Here is a 17,913-nt window from a genome sequence, read left to right as displayed (position 1 = left end):
TGCAGTAAAACGTCACGCGTATGCAGTACCAATGCCAGTAGAAATGCTCGAACGAGTCATCGAAAACTGAACTCAACGGATGGATCAACTAAGTCGTAGAAGCAGTCAAAGCATGAAAGAGATAAAATTGAAAAAATAAAGGCCTAAAAATGTTCTTTTGAAGGAAAATAAACATTCCCTAATAAATTTGAAATGGCTGTGTTTTTTCTTTAAAGGAAAATAAACATCGTTGTAAATTACCCTTTACTGTTCCTAATGAAATGATGGACTGCAGTTTTTTCGAAAGCCTACAAAAGGCCTCGACCTCTTCAATGATTGTTTTAAATAAGTCATATGTATACCTGGTCTACGAAAAGGGGCTAACGTGAAAACTGCAGTTTTTGGGGAAAGCTGTTAAAAATAATCGTCAGTTTCTCGTTATTTCATTAATTGTTTTCCTTTTTTTTGACACCTAAGCCCCCTTTTCGTAGACCAGGTCACATATATTGAATTTCGCTCACCTAAGTTTACGTTCAATGGACTTGCCAGAGTTGTGATATTGGAATTCGAAAAATCCTTCACTTGTTGCGTTATTTGATAGTAAAACCGATATTCTCAACCAGTTTTCACCAGAACAACAGCTTTTTGCGACTTTATATCAGTTCGTTTAATTTTCCGTAGCAAAAAAAAAATGTTTTTAAGACAATGAAATGTGAGTCGCTTAGTTATTTTTATTTGTGTTTTTCTTTGAATTTTATTTATTGCAATTTATACTTTGCTATGGTTTCCACGTTTATTTCGCTTTAAGCTCATTTCCACGCTCTGCCCTCAGTTTTACCAGAACAACCGGCATCTCTTTTATGGTTTTCTTCATTGGAGTTCATAATCATAGACTTGTAGGCTTTTCTTATGCTGGAGGGGCGAGCTGTATTAAAATTTAATCATCGCTTTAAGTCGTACATGTATTTGTACGTATTCGTTTTATTTGTGTCTCCATATCCCGCAAATAGTTGCCATGTGAGAGCGTCGTCGTGTAAACCAATTTTCATGACATTTTTCAACCGCATACGTTTATGTCCAGTCTAGTCAGCGGCGACGACGACGGTAGTTAGGTATTACCCCTCCCGGTAACCGTCGTTTAGCCTGTAGCCTTGTTCGTTGACCGCAAATGCCACGATAGCCTATTTCATGCTGATAACGATTTAACAAGCTGATGCGTGCCTCATTGCCGGCAGTCTCGCTTGGCTGGACACAACGCTTGCTAAATTTACCAATTGACACCCAATTCTTATTGACGCGCCATAATTCCCGACCCATCAGGCTCGTTTTATTGACATTCAAATACGGTTGCTGACATATATACGTTATAAATTGCCCGTTATTTGTAGGAGTGTTTGTAGATAAGTACCAATGTGCATATATTAGAATTTAATGGCAGCACTAAGTTTCACTATGTTAATTTATACAAAAAAAATTTATTGGCGTGGTATAGCTTTGAAGGCGAACATTCAGTCCAATTTTGTGTCAACTATTGTAAAACTTTGATAAAAATCAGCGAAAATAGATATAACTTTGATACAAGTTGCACTGGTTCAGACAAAGTGAATTAGTCGTTCCGTGAGCGCTTAAAAGAGTGCGGTTTTTACCTTCGAATACAACGTAACGAGTTTCAAGCCATCAATTGTTCCTACAATGTCACTCTCAGCGATCATCTTTACTATGCCAGACAAATTTTTTTCAGGAGGTATTTCTTTGAAAGCTTTGGAAAACTAGAAAGTCGGGAGAGATCAAATCCCTAGAATATTACCCGTCATGTCGCTTGATTTGTGGTACAAAAGATTGTCTTGTTTAATATATATATAATATAATATATATATAATATATATAATATAATATAATGGGTTGTCAAAAAATTCTTGCGGTATTTTTTTTGATTTGTTTTTATTGAAATTGAAATGAATTTTTGATGACTCATGCCCAGCTCTTGACCGATGCGACGGCTGCTACTATGCCGGTCTCTTTCGACCAATTCAGCGATTTTATCGCAATTTTCGACGACAGGCCTTCCGGAGCGTGGTGCATCTTCGACCATCTCTACACCAGAACGAAAACGTTGAAACCATCGTTGTGCGGTGGAAATGGAAACTGTATCGGGTCCATAAACTGCACAAATTTTATTGGCGGCTTGAGATGCATTTTTGCCTTTATCGTAGTAGTACTGTAAAAATATGCCGTATTTTATCTTTATTTTGCTCCATGTTTGCGACGCTATAACTCACGAATGATTTAAAAGAAACGATAATCAATCAAACACGTGTTAGCGCGTGAAATGAGCTTTCCAAAACGGTATAGCATGACCCGATGCGACGAATAAAACTAAAACTACGAAAAAAAATTTTTTTGTTCAGCGCCAACAAACAAAAAAATACCGCAAAAAACTTAAAATTTGACAACCATTATTACACATGCTTGTAAAATTGGGTTCACTCCAAATTAAACGAAGTTTATCTGTCATATATACATATAGCTAACGTATGCTCATATACTTGTATTATTTACTATGTACTTTGAAAATAAATTTTGGAATGTTATTTTGTGGTGAATTCCTAAAACAAATTGTCGATACGATCAGTCCGTTTAAGTATGAATGTCCGTGAAGTCAGTCACCTTTTTTCTTTTACGATAAACCTTCCGCTAGTTTATCTATGGTAAGTAGTTTAGTTAAAAATACCTATTTTGAACAATTAACAATCTACTATCTGCGGTTGAGATCTCCTATTCATATTTATAATCTTGTTTGGAATATTTTGGTGCTAAACTGAGAATCTTTAAAAGTCTATATTAACAACGATTTGTCTATATTAGCCTTCGTCATAGAACAAAAGTAAAAATAATCAACATTTTTCTCTTAGCTCTTCTTTTGTTGTTTGCTTGAGGAAACAATGCTCTTTAAATAGCAGAAAAATCTGTTGGTTTTAAAGTTTTCAAGGCTTAAGAATGGACACAGCCCAGGGGAACTACCATATCTTACCAGAGCAGCCTTCTTTATAGGAGATTGACTCACTGATACCCATAACCGAGTTCATATACTTTGTTAAAAAATATAATAAGTATGAAAACTCATGTTTAAAATATATTTGACTGTGTATTTTGTTTTCAAAGAAACATACTAAATTTTTTGGCAAACACTACTTAACATGAGAGTGAGATAAAGGTGAATCAAGAAATGTTAGACCTCATAAGCAATTGCATTAATTTACTTCCATATCAAACTGGTTTGGATGCCTGGTCAAAGCAGAATCGCTGGAAAGTACAAAGCCGATGTGCACCCTCTCAACAATCTTATTAGACTTGGTCGATGATTCGCTGGTCCTTGCTTTTAACACTACATCTGTGTACTGTGAGCTCACTAAGCGTTGGTTAGAAGCCAGTACCAGCGAGATCTTTGGGGTAAGAGAGGAACAAAAAATGTCCTTTAAATTACTTGCTTTAAGTAAGGCTTAGCTCAGCGCAATGATAGGAGCTTTGATTAAGATTTTGGATGCCGCAAATTGTCAAAACTGAATGAAAGAAAGTGAGGCGGAAACATCTATATACAATTCTTCCACTGTTCAACTTTCGCTATAAAAGATTGAGTAGGTACTCGGTAGTCATAACTTCTACGAATTATGCAAATTGGCAGCAGTTGTTAGTAGCCGCCTCAACAAATTTGTGAAGAGCTCCAGACGCTTTGTCCATTTACAATGGTTTCTATGTCTAAATAAGCGCTCAAATGACTTTACGAATATCAATCTGATTACCGAAAGTAACCTAACGTATGAAATTATATTAATTTGTTCAATTCACAACCTGTCGTAAAGCATCGTAAAATCGTAAAATTATCGCTTAAGAATTTTTAGGGATTCACTTGTTTTTTATAATTATACGATTTTACAATGCTTAAAAAACACCGAAGTGTTCTCACATTAAAACCATTGATTGATATTACAAAAGTGTTATCAATGATAATAAAAGCTTTAATAATTTTCACATTTATTTATACATAATCTTAGGATAGAGTTCTATTCAATTTTATGGGAACTAATCAAGATTTCGCTTAAGAATTTTGTAGGGATACAATCTGATATCACAACACTTTCATTTGGTTTCTGGAACTTGTGTATATAAAGAGTGACCTATTTCGAGTTTCTGTACTTAAAAAACAAAACAAAATTCAAATTTAATGTGGAATATTTACTATCACAAAGAACATATTACGGTGTGATATCACACGATCAGGGTGACCAATCGGCCAGACCAAAAGTGGAATAATCTGCTCACCGAAGTGTTCTCTCAGTAAAACCATTGATTGATGCAATGTGTGATCACGTGCTCCAAAAGTAGGTCACCATGGTGTAATAACGGTCACAATTGACGGTTACGTTCTCACCATTTTTGAAGAAATATGGACCCATGTTTTTTTCTATATGATATGGCAACTCCTCAGGCTGCTCTTCGTTCCAAATACCGAAAATTTCCTTTGTTACATAGCCATTGAACTAGAAAAAAATTTGTCTTGAAAACTTCGGATCTTCTTGGAATTAGAAAAGAGCTGAAAGAGCAAAGCGATGTCACTTGAGAAGGTCGAGCGGCTTCACTTGCAGAAGCTGTTTAAGATGTCCCATACGTCCGTCCGAGCTGCTGTGAACGGCGCCGAATCGTCTTGGCGTACACTCTCTCTCAGCTGCGCTTGCTAGTTTTCTTTATTGCATGCTAGTAATAGGACTGAGTCGATTTAAAAAAATTTATTGAAGTAGTCTTTACAATTCTTTAAAAACTTTCAAAATAGGCTCCTTCTGCGTCTATGCAGCGCTGCCAGCGCGATTTCCAACCATTGAAGGCGTAACGGAAGGCATTCTCCGAAATAGCCTTTAAAGCCGGGGTGCATGCTGCTTGGATCGCCTCTGTCGTCTCTAAATGCTTAAATTTCAACTGCCTTTCAGACAAGGGAACAAACAAAAGCCGAGGGCACATCTGTGCTGTAGGACTGACAATGCACTTGTTCGTTAGTTAGGAAAAAATGAATGAGCATATTCAAAATTCACTCATTTGTGATTTCCCTTTTAGATTGATTCGCTTGTGGAAGCATCAATGCGGAAAGATGATTATGGTGGATACGGCTAATGTGACTGCATACTAAAAACACATCATGATAAATGAGTGATGTGCGCATGCTTGCTAAATGAAGCGCAGCCAAAACGTTGCTATGAAATAATCGAAAAATTAAATAAGCAATATTAGAAAAGTGCAAAAACACAAAAACAAAACACACAAGGCACAAAATCGGTACAAAACGAATGAAAGCACCTCGAATTTGTTGTTGTATGAATAAATGTTGTTGTTGCACAAAATAAGCGTTGTTGTCGCACAAAATAAGCGTTGTTATTGTAATAGCAATGAAAAATCGCATAACGCTGCGGTTCAACGGAGCGTATGAGCAACATTAAAAAGCGAAGCGTTGCGAGATATGAGCCTTGCGCCTTAGAAATATTTTAGAGCATTATTACGAATTTGCGTGTATTTTTGTTGTACCACATATCAACGAAAAAAATTTGTCAAATAAAGGCTAAAGCCACACGAACACAGTGTGTAGCAACAGCAACATATACACATATAGACGGCGTACAGGCGTACACAGTTATGTATGTATTTAAATGTGTCTATGCGACATAAAGCCATGATTTCATGGTTGTGTGTGCTTTATGTGTAAGTGCAAATATATGTGCTTATGTTTCACTACATATTATATATCTCTATTAGTGTGCAAATGACGACGGCAGCGTTGATTTTTCCTCAAACTTCGACTTTCGTGTATTTGCATTACCAGGGGGAAAATGTGTGCCTAACGGTATTTTATTTGCTTTCTGGCACGTGACTTCCGCGCTTTTATGCTCATTCACTTTTTATTTACTGCCTAGTTTATAGTTTGTCATTATAATTGAGCGTGTGCGCACATGTTGGCGTCGCCTTCCGTGCTTTCCATTATCATTTGCTCATAAAATATGCATTTCAACAAACCGAAAAATAGTTCAAAATTAATTTTGAAAATTTATGGTTTCAATTCATGATAGGAAATAACACTTATATATGTACATTAGGGTGGCACTTAGTTTAGTTTTCGAAAAGGGACTTATGTGGGAATACAAAAATGCAAGTAAGTAAAAAAAGTAAAAAAAAGAGTATGCAAAAATATTTTTCAAGCAAATAATAAGTTAATAAGTGATAAATTAGGTTATTAGTCTTTTGCGAATTTCTTTAAAATTACTGCATAATCACATAATAGTATATATCTACTTTAATTTTGGCTCAGCTGCTAGTTTTCGCCGTTTAGCCCACACTAATGAGCGTAAATGAGGCAAGGCAAGTTTGCTAAGCTTCGCCGGATCTTATATCAACATAACTGTAATTAATTAAATTAGCTTACTGAAATGGTTACAAGTGCGCGATTGAAATGAAATAATTTATGAGCAAAACTCCTACAGTGGTTAAAAATAGTACGCAGCTCAGTTAAAGGATAAGGATATACTATTAGTAATATAAATATTATGATTTCTGTGATTTTTTCTGCATGTCAAATACAAACATTTTACTGCCATTCGGTTGGTATGACTGTCGGTGACATCTGTTCCAAATATCACATCAAAATAATGATTAGTGTTTAGTATGCGCTTGTCTTTCTGAAGCACATAAAGCGCAATATTTGGACCTAGAAAAAGTGAAAGTACCATTGGTTGCAAGATTACTAATTTTTTTTAAATAACGATGCGTTATCGTCTATGAAACAATCCCTCTAACTATCAGGATGTCAAAAATGTATTATTAATGACAATGAGTCTTGGAACTACGACCCGGAAACAGACGATCCATCGGCGACCAATCGTGGCAAAAATCAGCCGAAGTAGAAAAACCACATTAAAGCAGGTCAAAAATCAAGGTCACGTTGACAATTTTCTTCGAATATCGAGGTGTGATGTACACCGAACTCCTTTAGACCGATCAAAATGTCAACAAGGAATACTATTTGAGTGTTATGCGTGGTTTGCGCGAAGTTATACGGAAAAAGAGGCTGGAATTATTGACCAACAAACTCTTGTTCGAAGAATGGAAAAAATGTTGACACAAGTACATTGGGACCGAGGGGGATGACATAGATTTTGGAGGTTAAATTTACAATTTTAAAGTTAGGTTCAAACTCCTACTATTTTTTGCTCATAGGATAAAACTGTATTTTGATACAACACATCGCGGCAGCAAGGGGCATATTTGGCCTTAAATGTATGAAAAAAGAGCGTGCCCAATCCGCGTTGATTCTAATGTATATATCTTCCAAATCATTGAAGACATATGACCCCAATTTGCACAGAACAAATTTTTTCAACCATTCTTATGACAGTGTGAAAATAACTGAAATTGGATGATAACTCCGCCCACCCACATATAAAGGTTTGGTCAGAACCCACTAAAAACCCGATAAAGAATAAATAAATGCGTCAGAGACATTAAATTTTACTTCCGGAATGGGAAAAGGAGACTTTATAAGGGCCAGTTTCAAAGCAAAGCCCACAATTAGGCGAAAATCGATATCGCGGGACTACTCGAACGATTTCAACCAAATTCGGTACGCAGTATTATCTTGATATTCCTACATTACAGTGTAAAAAAAGGATAAACTGCATAACAACCACGCCTGCTTTCCATAAAAAGCAATTGTAAATTCCATTTGATATTTTCACTTTGCGGTACACAAATCAGGAGCCAAACAATGGATAAAACGTTGCATTAATAGTGCCTAGAAGAGATTTCATCTTACGCCCAAAAATTCTCTGAATCACACAATAACTTTTCAAGAACCCAGATGCCAAATATGTGAGCCCAGTGCGTACGACTGGCTTTTTTCCGAAAAATTCGTTCAATTTGAGAGATTTCATATACTTGTATTATAGAAATTCGGAGGAAATTTTGCTGTCATATTGATATGTACATATATCCTTGTGTCGAAAAGGGGTAAAATGAAAAGAGTGGGAAAATAAATGTTCAGATACATCAGAACTTAGCATTTTCTCACTTGTTTCAAATTATTATTATTATTTTCTATATTTTTTCGCTGGTGTAAGCTGTTCAGAACTTGTTCTTTTTGCTCTCTCTCTCTCTGTTTCTTCTCTTAATCGTCTATCTGAATAATTATTTCTTGGCTTAATGAGTCTATGACAGATTAGTTGGCATTTGTCGTTTATTTATTTATTAAAAGCATCATTCAGTTGTCGCATTATGACATATCCAATGACATATGGTCTGTCGCAAAAGAAACAGAACTTTTTAAATAATAGGTTGTCAAAAAAGTCTTGCCAATAAAATTTGTGCAGTTTATGGACCCGATACCGTTTCCATTTCCACCGCACAACGATGGTTTCAACGTTTTCGTTCTGGTGTAGAGGTGGTCGAAGATGCGCCACGCTCCGGAAAGTCTGTCGTCGAAAATTGCGATAACATCGCTGAATTGGTCGAAAGAGACCGGAATAGTAGCAGCCGTAGCATCGGTCAAGAGCTGGGCATGAGTCATCAAAAATTCATTTCAATTTCAATAAAAAAAAATCAAAAAAAAAAAATCAATAAAAATACCGCAAGACTTTTTTGACAACCGATTATAGCTGTTTCTGGTGGCGCCACCTACTGGTGGATATATGAAATAAAATGTTTGATCTCGTGTTGACATTTCGTAAAAATTTTAAGACAATTGGATAACTACATGATGTTATCGATCAAAAAGTGACAGCAGCTTTTGGTCATCGGTCGTAAAATGCATTTTGAACAAAGAGCAAATATTAAATTTTGTTTTAAACTTGGGAAAACGTTTACTGAAACATTTCAAAAGATGAAAAAAGTTTATGGTGACCAGTGCCTATCTCATAGTAATGTGCATGAGTGCTTTAAGCGATTCCAAGAGGGTCGGCAGGACCTCTGTGACGATCAGAAAAAGCCGAAAAAAGTCGTCTTCAGAAGTCAAAAACAAAGACAATGCTGATTTGTTTTTACGATTCCGAGGGAATTGTACACCGAGAGTTCGTCCCACCTGGCCAAACGATTATTGCTGTGTTTTACCTTGGAACGTCTTTTGTCACACATTCATCGTGCTCGACCACAATACCGTGAGGCAGGGTCCTGGCGCCTGTTGCACGATAATGCGCCGTGTCATCGGTCGACGCTTGTCACTGATTTTTTGACAAAAAACTCCATATTAACCATTAATCACTCACCCTACTCACCTGATCTGGCACCCTCTGATTTTTACCTATTTGGAAAACTTCATTTGCCCATGAAAAGACACTGGTTTCAGGACATTTCAGCTATCCAAAAGGCGACGACCGATATTCTCAAGAGCATTCCGAAAAATGACCTTAAACACTCATTTGAAATGCTAATTGAAGGAAACTACTTTGAATAAAAAAATATAACTTTTACATCGACAGACCTTGTATTTATATACATATATAAAATCAGTCACCTGTAGATTTAAAGCAGAAACCAAAAATATTTGCTTTAATTAAAAAATAATTCTCCACCATGCAATAAAAAAATCCGCGCAACAATCTGAAGAGACTGTGAAGGTTGCTTAGGATACATACGTTTACACACTGGAAATCTTTGCTAAATGTCTAGCAACAAATTCGTAGGGAGCAGAAGGCAAAAGCGAATTGTACGAAGAAGCACATACCCCCATGTGTATAAATTTGATTAATGATACGTGCAGCGACAAAAAAGTAAAACACACACAACAAAGACAATGGCGATAAGCACATTAACAATGCGACTACGAAGCTGCTGAGGTGTTGTGCCAATGCCAAAGGAATTAGCGCTCGCGGCTTGGAGCTTAATGTCGGTGGTTTTGCAAATGTTTATGTGTATGAATGTATGTATGCACATTAGGGTGTACGTTATTTCTCACGTTGATTGTGTTTCTGCAAATGGCATCTGTAGTTCTTTCCATACAAATAAGGATTCAACGAAAACAAACTCTTTATTTTCAATTTAGGTCGTGTATAAGTAATTTTACTTTTTCCATGTATATAACATGAGATTTTAGATAGTTTGTATTAAAAAAGTAAACCTACAACTTTGAAAGAATGGTATTCTGGTAGCAAATTTTCTGCTCTACAAAAAAGGTCTGAATGACTTTTTTATAAATCATTATTTTAAAAGTTATACGCAGACAGTATTATACATCAAATGTACTGAGCATATATACAAGTGATTTATGCATATTGTGTTGCTCATACGACATGGGGTACAGTATGAATACATCACATTTGATGCATAACTTTACTTTGGTAAGTAGAGTGGCTGGCGGGGCAGTGCACTTAGATCTTTAGGAATGCCATCGTCATTCCAACAGGACTAAACTCCCCTCACCCTATCGACTCTTCTCTGAACAAACCCATGCTTCTGAGGTAGTTCAAAAAAAGAATTATCTGTGCAACTTCGGAGACGTCATCAAGAAACCCTCGACCGATATTTCCGATTCTTTTCCTATATAGCGGCTCACATATATCTTCTAAAATAATATTCTTATGAAGCGTAAAATGTTATATTCGAATATCACTTTTTCGAAATCGAAAAATCAACTTGGGGTATATCCGAATGTATATATGTGTGTGTACTCTGAAGTAATATGTAGAGCATGCGGATAATTGGGTATTTCTAGGTTAGCGGAATATTTGCTACCGTTAGTGACATGTGGGATTCTTGTTAAAGTCGGATACATGCAGTATATGTATGTATGTGTGTATGTATGTGTGTATGTGTGTTCCTCTTTTTGTCGCTAAAAGTAATTAATTTGCATTTTTTGTACATTCCTCAACGCTTGAATAAATAAAGTTATTGCTACTTGACTGGTGTCTCATCACCGACGCGACTTTAAGTTTCAAAGCTTTTGTTTTTGTTGTTGTTGTTATTGCTTTACAATATTAGAAATTATTAAAATATTTGTATTTAGCTCATTCTTATGCACTACTCTCTTCACTGTTGTTAAAAAAGCGCTCACTGGTCGTGCGTAGTTATGCTTTAAGCTCCAGCTTTTCGAATCACCGCTGACTAATGGCTATATACTAGCTTCTTATACAATAAAGGAATATATCCTGCAACAAATTGTATGAATAACCTTTAAATAAGGTATACCCGGATTACTACTATTTCTCTGTCCCCAAAGCAAAATATTTAGGGGTTCAAGATGACTTCAAACTGAACTGGGACTGAATATTGAGAATTCGTTGCTCAGCAAAAATTGGGGCCTAAAAGCGAATGTTGTCATGAGACGCATTCTTATATGAAGCACTGGTGGTGGCTTGCCTTAAAGAACAACAATATAATATCAGAAAATTAAAGAAATACAGTAGATAGCCAGTGGAGGAGTTACATAGACTGTTAGGTCATGTGCAACATAAACGCATAGTATGTTATGGTGCTGCTTCAGATCCGCATAGACCCTTTCATACAGACAGCAGCAACATTTGCTGCTATAAGTATTATGGAGATAGATGGTTCGAACGGCAAGACTTATAGACATAGCAATAATTTGCACCAACTCAAAATAAATTTAAAAAATGCAGACTAACTATATATATATATCCTCCCAAGGTTGGATTTCAATAATTATATCAGGTCTGCAAATTCTTTAGACGTGAATGGAGAAGACGTTTTCTAGCGATGAAGAATACCATCTCAATCAACACTGACGGGTCCAAAATGAACTGCGGAGTCTCGGCGGGCAGCCGTCTATTAAACTCAGCATGGAGAACTAGGCATAGAGAAGGGCACAGGAGTTTTACTGAATAACTAAGAAAGCATACAGAAAGCCATCATATACACAGATAATAAGGCGGCTAGTCGACGCCAAAGACTAATCAACTCTCCTTGTTCATAATTTAAATTCTTTCCATTCTCGACAACAAAAAAACAACGAGTTTGCCAAGTCATGAGTCTTTCTAGACGAATATGAGGCAGACAAAATAACGTACCATTTGCAGAAGTAGCTCAGAACTTATGGAAGCAAACGCACGATAGCCAAGCAGATATGGCCAAAATATCGCAAGACAAAAACTAAAGACGTACTACAAAGGTTCGGGAATAGCATACATACATATATAGACTTACAGGCACCAAAACTGAGCATTGGCTATTTGGAGAACACGCATTACAAATGGGAATGCCTTATAACAATATTTGCCGCAACTGCAAACACGAATTGTGTAAGAAAACGGTTCTGCACTTCCTTTGTGAGTGGCCGGCTCTATGACAAACCCAAAATGGCGCTCTAGGAATCCATCAGACACCAAACCCTGAATGTCTAACTAAGCATTACGGGGATACATAAGTAGTCTCTTTGCGGTTTCTCATGGCATACAAAAAGATCATACAAAAGAAGCACCTGGTCGTCGACATATCCCAGACTAGCGGTATATTTTTTCGAAAAATTAACAAAAAGTAAAGCCAAAATTCATGTTGTGGTTATGTGGTGATCTCCAGGTGATATTTGTAAAAGTTTCTTTGGTGAATAAAAATTCTTGGATACATATTATTTAGATCAGGTCTAAAAATTATAAATTAAACCTATGAAGTATCATAAGTATGTCAAAATAGTATATACATATGTACATCTCGGGAGATAACTCCATTACTTCGCATGCAAACAGCGCTATTAAATTATGTAAAATATTATTATTTAAACAAATGGATCATGAAAAAATATTTATAATATAGCACGAACATTTTTCTTTGACTTCACAAAATTTCATCGATTTATCTCTAGTAGTTTATGAGAAAATAATTTTACAATTTTATCGTCCTCTAAATTTCAACCTTCAATAACTTTAACAAAAAAAAAAATAGTTTTGACGAAATGTTTATACCACGGGTATGCGTCTGGTTCCCTTCCAAATGAACTGCTAATTTTCAAAATCGGAGATTTTTCGAAATTTGCATGTACCACTTGACGTGGTTTGCGTCGCCCCGGGCGCAACGTCTTGGGGGCGGCAAAATGGTATTTAAAAACTCCAATTCGGGCAAAAATTCCTGCAAATTGCGTCAAAAGTGTACAAGATATAGGGCGAAAATGGATTTTTTCTATGGCTTTTAATAAGATGCCTTGTAAATTTACTATCAATTTCCTCAAAAACCGTATTGTGAGAATTTTGGAACTTCAGAATTGCGTGGCTTCTAGTTCCTAAATTTTATATACTTAATATCGAAGATATTTTGTAAAAATTCACTTTTGTTCGAACCACCTCATGAAACTTGTAGGTAGGTAGATAAAGGGGCGGCAGAACATCCTTGGCCCCGGGCGCCCGAAGTAATAGCTACGCCACTGTTCTGTAGTAATTTCTCTCTTGCCATTTCACTACTGAAAACTACTTTTATCGGATATTTGAACAGCTGAGAGTCATGCTACTCGGAGAAATTAAATCGTGAAAAACTTGTATTGGCCGGAGAAATATGTACATGAATCTGTCCTAATAAATAATAGAGTAGAATAATTGAATTTCAACTCAGTAGTATTCCCCAAACCACATCCAGTAGAGTTTTGTGCCACAAAAATAACAGCGTCTTAAATGAGTTCTACAAATTTATGAATTATGGATTTTAATGATTAATATAATTTAATCTCCGAATATAATTTTATAAACAAATCAGCACAACATCTCGTATCTTTGAGAGATCAGTTAGAAATTGTTAACACTTTCGTTTCTCACCAAGTAGCTTTACATTTATTGGAACTGCAAAAATCAGGCTATTGCTGCATATAGCTGTCATAAAAACTGAGCGTTCGAACTCAAGTCTTTGTATGGAAAACTTTTTTATTTGCCGAGATATCTTTAAGAAATTTGGCGTTTATTACATCCTCTAAGACAGCCCTACAACCTCCGATGAAATTTTTCAGATCGGACTACTATAGCATATAGCTACCATATAAACTGACTAGACGAGCTGAAGTCCTTGTATGGAAAACTTTTTAATTTGATAAGGTATCTTTTTGAAATTTAACACAGATTATTATAAAAGACGTCCCTATAATACCCTAAGAAAAAGTTTAGACCGGATAACTATAGCATATAGCTTCCACACCCTTATATTTATTAAAAAAATGCACCTATGAGGACATTACAGCTTTTATGCAGCCAAAGTTAACGATTTTTTTTATTGGTAATAAAAAGTTCTTAGAAATATTTTTATAATTATTAAATACAACACATCACACGTTTGGAGTGGTGCTCCTCGTAATCTTAGAATGAAGCCTTTGTAGAAATAATCTCTTATTCCCTTATAAATTCTTTTAAAGTAACCATAAACACTTCAGCGTAACCTTAAGTTACCCCATCAACTGCTTTAAGGCAGATAAATTATTTTTTTGTTATTGTTGTCTCCTTTTGTTTTGTTTTCAATTGTCGCTTGACTTGCATTCATTCTTAACTGTAGCACAATTTCATTGCAATAAATTTAAATTTAAAATGCCAACCACAAACACCCGCACACCAACACCTGGCAGCTGCATTCAAGATATGCATGTACGTGTGTGTGCGCATAAATAAATGTAGAGATCAATCAATGCCTTTGCGGCATTTAAAATCACAGAATCACAGAATGTTGGCATAATTGCAATTTGTTGCACGCGTAATTGTTATTAATTGCAAAGTTTTCAAGGTCTCGGCCAGGCACGCAAATGCAATAAAACGCCTTCACACAAAGTTGGCTGCTCACTGCAAACGAATGGAGAAGATGCAGCATTTGCAACTCTTTGAGATATTAAATTAATTATTTTCCATATAAAACCAATTGCAGGTGTGGCTGTGAGCAGGTGTTCGTGTGTGTGAGTGTGCTAGTGTGCGAAAAATCTAATTATCAAGAATTATTAGAATGCTCACTAATTATACTAGTGCTTTTGTTAGAATGTACTTTTAATTGTTGGAATTATAACAACTTGAACGATGTCTTGAAAAAGTTACTCATACGCCGTGTTCACATGCCAATTTTTATACACTATACATTTTTATTAAGTTTGCCACGAAGTTTGTAACACAATGAAGCTAGCGTCAGAGGCCATATAAAATATATATGTAGATGTATGTACTTATAATTGATCAACATGATAAGGTTAGCCGATTTAAACATGTCGGTCTGTCTGTATATACGCGACCTAGTCCATTACGCTCTATTTGATGAGATATATTCAAGAAACTTAACCAGTATTACTTTCTAAAGCAATAATGCAATCTTTGAAGAAATTGTTCAGATCGGTTAACTATAGCATAGATCGAAGCTGAACAATATCAAGCTTTTGCATTGAAACTTCTTTATTTGCGAAGGCTATTGTAGTTTCGATGCAATCAAGGTTAATATTTTTTCGTTTTTTTATGAACTTCTAGCAATTTTGCGTGCAGTTTTTATCTGAAAATAAACTTGGTGGCTAAGTTGAGGCCAATAATTAACCATTTAGCCACATATTTCGGAGAAAGGGACGAAATTTTCATTTTGTAAGGTGTCTATGCGGTAAAAATGTTTTAAAAGTTATCCCTCGTAAGATTTTGAAGCATTACATATACTTCGCAGAAGTAGAAGTTGATACTCTTTGACAAGAAAACCTCTAAAATTCACCAAATACTTTTTTAAATCTGATCTATTCGATAATTTCAGACTTCCTTCAATATAGATGCTGAGTTTTATGTCAATTTGGAAGTGTGCCAATGAAAATAATCGAGGAACTGTTTCAAAATCCATTTTCATGTTTATCAAAAGTTACTCATACGCCATTAATGAGTAAAATATTTAAATAAAAGGTTTTTTCTAGCGTTTTTAAACAAATAACGCCCCCCAACACGCTAAGTGAAAATTGGGTGGCCAGTAATTTTAAGAAATTAATCCTTAGTAACATATTCAAAAAAAAAAAAAAATAATAATCTTCTTATATATTAAGTTGTCGTTTTGTCTGTTCGCTATAGCTGACTAAACCGTTGCATGAAATGAAAAATGGCCTAAATCATTTTGAAGGGAATCCAATGAGGATGATTTATAAAAAGAAAATTCAGAAAATGTTCATTTTCAACCGACTTACGAGCGTAAATTAAAAAAAAAAAATGCATTACTTAGTGTTAAATTTACATAGAGAATGTTATTTAACATTTAGCTAAGCTGCAACACACTGACAAGAGCGAGTAAATGCTGAAAAGTTAGAGCAAAATGTGCAATACCAAGTGAAGCATGTCTCTCTTTGTTTACATTTTTTGACATCCAGTTCGTACAGATTTGGCACTCCATATGGATTTTCCGTTACATTTGTGATAAACGCATGGATAATTAGATAACTTACGTAAATTTCAATATAATGCGCACTGGAAATACGAATCAGATGTGGCAATTTCACAAAAATAAAGCTCAACAGAACCCTAAAGTGTAGTAAAATGAGTTTGAGGCTCCTGTGAAGCAAAATATTTCGTTAACAAATTGTACAAAACAAAAAATAGAGTACAGAAATAATTTGCACGAGTCAATTTATATCTTTTTAAAGTTTAGAATTTTGTTAGAAATAAACAAGATAATTTAAAAATGGTTTATACATGCAACGCAGCCTCGCCATCAGACAAAAATCCTTTGTATATGCATAAATGCCACCGCAATAAAAGCGCGGTCTTGGAAAAGGAATTCTTCCCAATCCAAACTTAAGCTGTAATTGTAATATTATTCTGTATGAATCTCTAGGCCAAATAGTCCATAGTTCAGAAATTCCTAATTGATGCAGTATACCCTGACATCGAGAATTTGCAAGAAAAGGAATTACATTGGTTGTGTTCTAGGGCAATAGTGTCACCCAGAAATGATAGTGTCAACGAAATAAGCGATCAAATTATTCAAAAAGTTTCCGAAGAAATAAAAAATACAAATCGATAGACACCGTGACTAATATCAAAGACGCAGTCTATTATCCCCAGAAGTTTTTTTAATTTATGAAGCCCTTCTTCACTGCCATAACATGAAATGGCTTTAAAAATTGGCTTAAATTCTTCAAAAGCATAATTGAAGCTTTTGTGGAATTTAAGACCACCAAGCATGTGCAACGGGACGAAGCTACTCATTAAGGAATTGAAGGACAACTTAATGGTAGCAACCATTATCACCGGCCCAGCAGTTGGTCAACTAGCTCATATAGCGAGGATTCCGATGATCCCAAGTGATCTGGCCAATCTCATTAAAACGACTTCAATTTCCGGTGAAAACATCTTTCGCTCTAACCACAAACAAGTCCCAAGGCCAAGCTTTTGAATTCGTACTGATTGACCTACGAAAAGATTGTGTTACTCAATGACCAACTGTATGTTGGTCTATCGCCGGCCGGAGCTTCTGAAAATCAATTTATATTGCCGCCACAAAATAAATTACAAGGAAGCTCTGAATCAATAAATTATTTTTCAGAAGCAGAGAAAGTGAAATATATAGTAAAGACCTATTTACAAAATTTAAAAAATTAATAATACAAACAAATATACTTTTATGCTCGAATTTCCTTCATTTTACTCAATTTTAATGACCTCACACAGCAACGAGAGATTATGTGTGAAATGATTGTTTAATACCCGTCTGAAGCCGGGGCGGGCTGCTAGTATAAACAAGTAATAACAATCGCCAAAAATAAACTAAAAAATTAAAATTGTTTTCAGGCAATGTAGTATATATATATATATATATAGGTTGTCAAAAAAAGTCTTGCGGTATTTTCGCTAATTGGCGCTGAAAGCGCGTAGTTCTAGTTTTATTCGTCGCATCGGGTCATGCTTTAATTTTTGGAAAGCTCATTTCACGCGCTAACACGTGTTTGATTGATTGTCGTTTCTTTTAAGTCGTTCGTGAGTTATA

The sequence above is a fragment of the Bactrocera neohumeralis genome, unplaced genomic scaffold, assembly GCF_024586455.1.
Source record: "Bactrocera neohumeralis isolate Rockhampton unplaced genomic scaffold, APGP_CSIRO_Bneo_wtdbg2-racon-allhic-juicebox.fasta_v2 ctg1255, whole genome shotgun sequence".
NCBI lineage: Eukaryota > Metazoa > Arthropoda > Insecta > Diptera > Tephritidae > Bactrocera > Bactrocera neohumeralis.
Note: the sequence above shows the minus strand (reverse complement) of the source record.